General features: G+C 32.6%; 2 non-coding genes across 2 annotated transcripts; both read left to right on the plus strand.

Annotated features, from left to right (window-relative positions):
• Window positions 1-3,980: 3,980 nt before the first annotated feature.
• Window positions 3,981-4,053, plus strand: TRNAP-UGG (transfer RNA proline (anticodon UGG)). Its single transcript has one exon. It is a non-coding gene; the product is annotated as a tRNA-Pro (tRNA).
• Window positions 4,054-5,276: 1,223 nt separating this feature from the next.
• Window positions 5,277-5,348, plus strand: TRNAP-UGG (transfer RNA proline (anticodon UGG)). The gene has a single exon. It is a non-coding gene; the product is annotated as a tRNA-Pro (tRNA).
• Window positions 5,349-6,818: the final 1,470 nt, after the last annotated feature.

Below are 6,818 nucleotides of genomic sequence, written 5' to 3' on the forward strand. Positions count from 1 at the left end.
GTGCGAGAGGTCCCGGGTTCAAATCCTGGATGAGCCCAACTTTTCAGATTTTTTGACATGGTTCCATTATCTTATTGAAGTCAATTTCCTGAGTGAATTTCAACTGAATGTTGTTTTTTCAAAACTCTCAAAATAGATTGGATTTACTTATTTGCAGAATTGAATTTTGATTTTTGTCAAACTGCTAAAATTATTTGTAAGTACTTATCTGCACATAGCATGTGACATGTCTTGGGTTTTATCCATCAGAAAAACTCTGCTGGGCATCATAAAACTTTGTACAGCAATTTCCAAGCAAGTATACTTAGAAAAATATTGACTATTAGGAAATATTTTATTTATGCTAATATTTCCTCCTTGTATACATTAGTGACTGCTTTAAAAGAATACCATTTTCACATAAAATAGTTAAGAAATCAAATTAAACAGGCTTATTTCAGTTGGCTCGTTGGTCTAGGGGTATGATTCTCTCTTTGGGTGCGAGAGGTCCCTGGTTCAAATCCCGGACGAGCCCTCTATTTCTTTTGTACGGTGCATCTCATGGTTTATATATATCTTCTTTTCTCAATTGGCTAAGTCAATAGTATCAACTGAGTTTTGTTTTTGCCATACTCCCAATAGAATTTGTACATACTTATGAATCTTGCCTTCATCATTTTTCAATTGCCTTTCTTCTATTTATGCATGATTTACACATAGCTTTTGACAAGTCTTGGGTTTTATCGATCAGACAAGTCCAAACTCTGTAGCCATTTTTTAATCTTGTCACTGCACTTTCCAAATAAGCACACAAAGAAAACTATCAATAGAATCCTACGGAAACATTTTAGTTGTTCTAAAAATAAGAGCATACTTGTTCAAATTTCAACTGTATTGTGGTATATTAGGAAAACTGCAGGTTCCCTACTGTCTAGATAGCTTTGAATGTTTTAAAAGAATAGTCTCATTTTGAAACACAAAAAGTTCAAAAATGAAATTGCAAGGTTTTCTTTTGCCTTTCTTCTGTGTCTGGAAGCATGATTTGTACATTGCATATGACAAGTCTTTAGCTTCGTCCATGAGAGAAGTCCAAACTCTGTAGGCACTCACAAATCTTGTCCCTGCACTTTTCCTATATGCATACTTAGAAAACTATCTACTGGACCATAAGGAAATATTTTATTTATTTTACAAATTCATTTTTACATAAATGTGTATGGTGTTTTTAAAAACAAAAAGCTATTTTCTTTAAATCAATTGAAAAATCAATAGAAAAATGTTCAGGTAGGTGGCTTGTTGGTCTAGGGTTATGATTCTCGCTTAGGGTGCGAGAGGTCCCAGGTTCAAATCGTGATCGAACCCAAATTTTCAGATTCTTTGACATGGTTCCATTATCTTATTGAAGTCAATTTCCTGAGTAAATTCTTCAACTGAATATTATTTGTTAAAAACTCACAAAATAGATTGGATTTGCTTATTTGCACAATTGAATTTTGTTTTTTGTCAAACTGCTAAAATTATTTGTTATTACTTACCTGCACATAGCATGTGACATGTCTTGGGTTTTATCCATCAGAATAACTCTGCTGGGCATCATAAAACTTTGCACAGCAATTTCCAAGCAAGTGTACTTAGAAAAATATTGACTATTAGGAAATATTTTATTTATGATAATATTTCCTCCTTGTATACATTAGTGACTGCTTTAAAAGAATACCATTTTCACATAAAAACAGTTAAGAAATCAAATAAAACATGCTTACTTGATGATTCTATGACTCTCACTTTGGTTGCGAGAGGTCCCTGGTTCAAATCCTGGACGAGCCCAACTTTTCAGATTTTTTGACATGGTTCCATTATCTTATTGAAGTCAATTTCCTGAGTGAATTTCAACTGAATGTTGTTTTTTAAAAACTCTCAAAATAGATTGGATTTACTTATTTGCACAATTGAATTTCGTTTTTTGTCAAACTGCTAAAATTATTTGTAAGTACTTATCTGCACATAGCATGTGACATGTCTTGGGTTTTATCCATCAGAAAAACTCTGCTGGGCATCATAAAACTTTGTACAGCAATTTCCAAGCAAGTATACTTAGAAAAATATTGACTATTAGGAAATATTTTATTTATGCTAATATTTCCTCCTTGTATACATTAGTGACTGCTTTAAAAGAATACCATTTTCACATAAAATAGTTAAGAAATCAAATAAAACAGGCTTATTTCAGTTGGCTCGTTGGTCTAGGGGTATGATTCTCGCTTTGGGTGCGAGAGGTCCCGGGTTCAAATCCTAAATGAGCCCTCTATTTCTTTTGTACGGTGCATCTCATGGTTTATACATATCTGATTTTCTGAATTGGCTAAGTCAATAGCATCAACTGAGTTTTGTTTTTGCCATATTCCCAATAGAATTTGTACATACTTATGAATCTTGCCTTCATCATTTTTCAATTGCCTTTCTTCTATTTATGCATGATTTACACATAGCTTTTGACAAGTCTTGGGTTTTATCGATCAGACAAGTCCAAACTCTGTAGCCATTTTTTAATCTTGTCACTGCACTTTCCAAATAAGCACACAAAGAAAACTATCAATAGAATCCTACGGAAACATTTTAGTTGTTCTAAAAATAAGAGCATACTTGTTCAAATTTCAACTGTATTGTGGTATATTAGGAAAACTGCAGGTTCCCTACTGTCTAGATAGCTTTGAATGTTTTAAAAGAATAGTCTCATTTTGAAACACAAAAAGTTCAAAAATGAAATTGCAAGGTTTTCTTTTGCCTTTCTTCTGTGTCTGGAAGCATGATTTGTACATTGCATATGACAAGTCTTTAGCTTCGTCCATGAGAGAAGTCCAAACTCTGTAGGCACTCACAAATCTTGTCCCTGCACTTTTCCTATATGCATACTTAGAAAACTATCTACTGGACCATAAGGAAATATTTTATTTATTTTACAAATTCATTTTTACATAAATGTGTATGGTGTTTTTAAAAACAAAAAGCTATTTTCTTTAAATCAATTGAAAAATCAATAGAAAAATGTTCAGGTAGGTGGCTTGTTGGTCTAGGGTTATGATTCTCGCTTAGGGTGCGAGAGGTCCCAGGTTCAAATCGTGATCGAACCCAAATTTTCAGATTCTTTGACATGGTTCCATTATCTTATTGAAGTCAATTTCCTGAGTAAATTCTTCAACTGAATATTATTTGTTAAAAACTCACAAAATAGATTGGATTTGCTTATTTGCACAATTGAATTTTGTTTTTTGTCAAACTGCTAAAATTATTTGTAATTACTTACCTGCACATAGCATGTGACATGTCTTGGGTTTTATCCATCAAAATAACTCTGCTGGGCATCATAAAACTTTGCAAAGCAATTTCCAAGCAAGTGTACTTAGAAAAATATTGACTATTAGGAAATATTTTATTTATGATAATATTTCCTCCTTGTATACATTAGTGACTGCTTTAAAAGAATACCATTTTCACATAAAAACAGTTAAGAAATCAAATAAAACATGCTTACTTGATGATTCTATGACTCTCACTTTGGGTGCGAGAGGTCCCTGGTTCAAATCCTGGACGAGCCCAACTTTTCAGATTTTTTGACATGGTTCCATTATCTTATTGAAGTCAATTTCCTGAGTGAATTTCAACTGAATGTTGTTTTTTAAAAACTCTCAAAATAGATTGGATTTACTTATTTGCACAATTGAATTTCGTTTTTTGTCAAACTGCTAAAATTATTTGTAAGTACTTATCTGCACATAGCATGTGACATGTCTTGGGTTTTATCCATCAGAGAAACTCTGCTGGGCATCATAAAACTTTGTACAGCAATTTCCAAGCAAGTATACTTAGAAAAATATTGACTATTAGGAAATATTTTATTTATGCTAATATTTCCTCCTTGTATACATTAGTGACTGCTTTAAAAGAATACCATTTTCACATAAAATAGTTAAGAAATCAAATAAAACAGGCTTATTTCAGTTGTCTCGTTGGTCTAGGGGTATGATTCTCGCTTTGGGTGCGAGAGGTCCCGGGTTCAAATCCTGGATGAGCACTCTATTTCTTTTGTACGGTGCATCTCATGGTTTATACATATCTGATTTTCTGAATTGGCTAAGTCAATAGCATCAACTGAGTTTTGTTTTTGCCATACTCCCAATAGAATTTGTACATACTTATGAATCTTGCCTTCATCATTTTTCAATTGCCTTTCTTCTATTTATGCATGATTTACACATAGCTTTTGACAAGTCTTGGATTTTATCGATCAGACAAGTCCAAACTCTGTAGCCATTTTTAAATCTTGTCACTGCACTTTCCAAATAAGCACACAAAGAAAACTATCAATAGAATCCTACGGAAACATTTTAGTTGTTCTAAAAATAAGAGCATACTTATTCAAATTTCAAATGTATTGTGGTATATTAGGAAAACTGCAGGTTCCCTACTGTCTAGATAGCTTTGAATGTTTTAAAAGAATAGTCTCATTTTGAAACACAAAAAGTTCAAAAATGAAATTGCAAGGTTTTCTTTTGCCTTTCTTCTGTGTCTGGAAGCATGATTTGTACATTGCATATGACAAGTCTTTAGCTTAGTCTATGAGAAAAGTCCAAACTCTGTAGGCACTCACAAATCTTGTCCCTGCACTTTTCCTATATGCATACTTAGAAAACTATCTACTGGACCATAAGGAAATATTTTATTTATTCTACAAATTCATTTTTACATAAATGTGTATGGTGTTTTTAAAAACAAAAAGCTATTTTCTTTAAATCAATTGAAAAACCAATAGAAAAATGTTCTGGTAGGTGGCTTGTTGGTCTAGGGTTATGATTCTCGCTGAGGATGCGAGAGGTCCCAGGTTCAAATCGTGGACGAGCCCAAATTTTCAGATTCTTTGACAAGGACTTATTGAAGTCACTTTCCAGAGTGAATTTCAACTGAATGTTGTTTTTTGAAAACTCTCAAAATAGATTGGATTTACTTATTTGCACAATTGAATTTCGTTTTTTGTCAAACTGCTAAAATTATTTGTAAGTACTTATGTGCACATAGCATGTGACATGTCTTGGGTTTTATCCATCAGAAAAACTCTGCTGGGCATCATAAAACTTTATACAGCAATTTCCAAGCAAGTATACTTAGAAAAATATTGACTATTAGGAAATATTTTACTTATGCTAATATTTCCTCCTTGTATACATTAGTGACTGCTTTAAAAGAATACCATTTTCACATAAAATAGTTAAGAAATCAAATAAAACAGGATTATTTCAGTTGGCTCGTTAGTCTAGGGGTATGATTCTCGCTTTGGGTGCAAGAGGTCCCGGGTTCAAATCCTGGATGAGCCCTCTATTTCTTTTGTACGGTGCATCTCATGGTTTATATATATCTGATTTTCTCAATTGGCTAAGTCAATAGCATCAACTGAGTTTTGTTTTTGCCATACTCCCAATAGAATTTGTACATACTTATGAATCTTGCCTTCATCATTTTTCAATTGCCTTTCTTCTATTTATGCATGATTTACACATAGCTTTTGACAAGTCTTGGGTTTTATCGATCAGACAAGTCCAAACTCTGTAGCCATTTTTAAATCTTGTCACTGCACTTTCCAAATAAGCACACAAAGAAAACTATCAATAGAATCCTACGGAAACATTTTAGTTGATCTAAAAATAAGAGCATATTTATTCAAATTTCAAATGTATTGTGGTATATTAGGAAAACTGCAGGTTCCCTACTGTCTAGATAGCTTTGAATGTTTTAAAAGAATAGTCTCATTTTGAAACACAAAAAGTTCAAAAATGAAATTGCAAGGTTTTCTTTTGCCTTTCTTCTGTGTCTGGAAGCATGATTTGTACATTGCATATGACAAGTATTTAGCTTCGTCTATGAGAAAAGTCCAAACTCTGTAGGCACTCACAAATCTTGTCCCTGCACTTTTCCTATATGCATACTTAGAAAACTATCTACTGGACCATAAGGAAATATTTTATTTATTCTACAAATTCATTTTTACATAAATGTGTATGGTGTTTTTAAAAACAAAAAGCTATTTTCTTTAAATCAATTGAAAAACCAATAGAAAAATGTTCTGGTAGGTGGCTTGTTGGTCTAGGGTTATGATTCTCACTTAGGATGCGAGAGGTCCCAGGTTCAAATCGTGGACGAGCCCAAATTTTCAGATTCTTTGACATGGACTTATTGAAGTGAATTTCAACTGAATGCTGTTTTTTCAAAACTCTCAAAATAGATTGGATATACTTATTTGCAGAATTGAATTTTGTTTTTTGTCAAACTGCTAATATTATTTGTAAGTACTTATCTGCACATAGCATGTGACATGTCTTGGGTTTTATCCATCAGAAAAACTCTGCTAGGCATCATAAAACTTTGCAGAGCAATTTCCAAGCAAGTATACTTAGAAAATATTGACTATTAGGAAATATTTTATTTATGATAATATTTCCTCCTTGTATACATTAGTGACTACTTTAAAATAATACAATTTTCACATAAAATCAGTTAAGAAATCAAATTAAACATGCTTACTTGATGACTCTATGATTCTCACTTTGGGTGCGAGAGGTCCCTGGATCAAATCCTGGACGAGCCCAACTTTTCAGATTTTTTGACATGGTTCCATTATCTTATTGAAGTCAATTTCCTGAGTGAATTTCAACTGAATGTTGTTTTTTCAAAACTCTCAATATAGATTGGATTTACTTATTTGCAGAATTGAATTTTGTTTTTTGTCAGACTGCTAAAATTATTTGTAAGTACTTATCTGAATAAAGCATGTGACATGTCTTGGGTTT

This window comes from Taudactylus pleione, unplaced genomic scaffold (genome assembly GCF_031769625.1).
Source record: "Taudactylus pleione unplaced genomic scaffold, aTauple2 ptg000317l, whole genome shotgun sequence".
Classification (NCBI taxonomy): domain Eukaryota; kingdom Metazoa; phylum Chordata; class Amphibia; order Anura; family Myobatrachidae; genus Taudactylus; species Taudactylus pleione.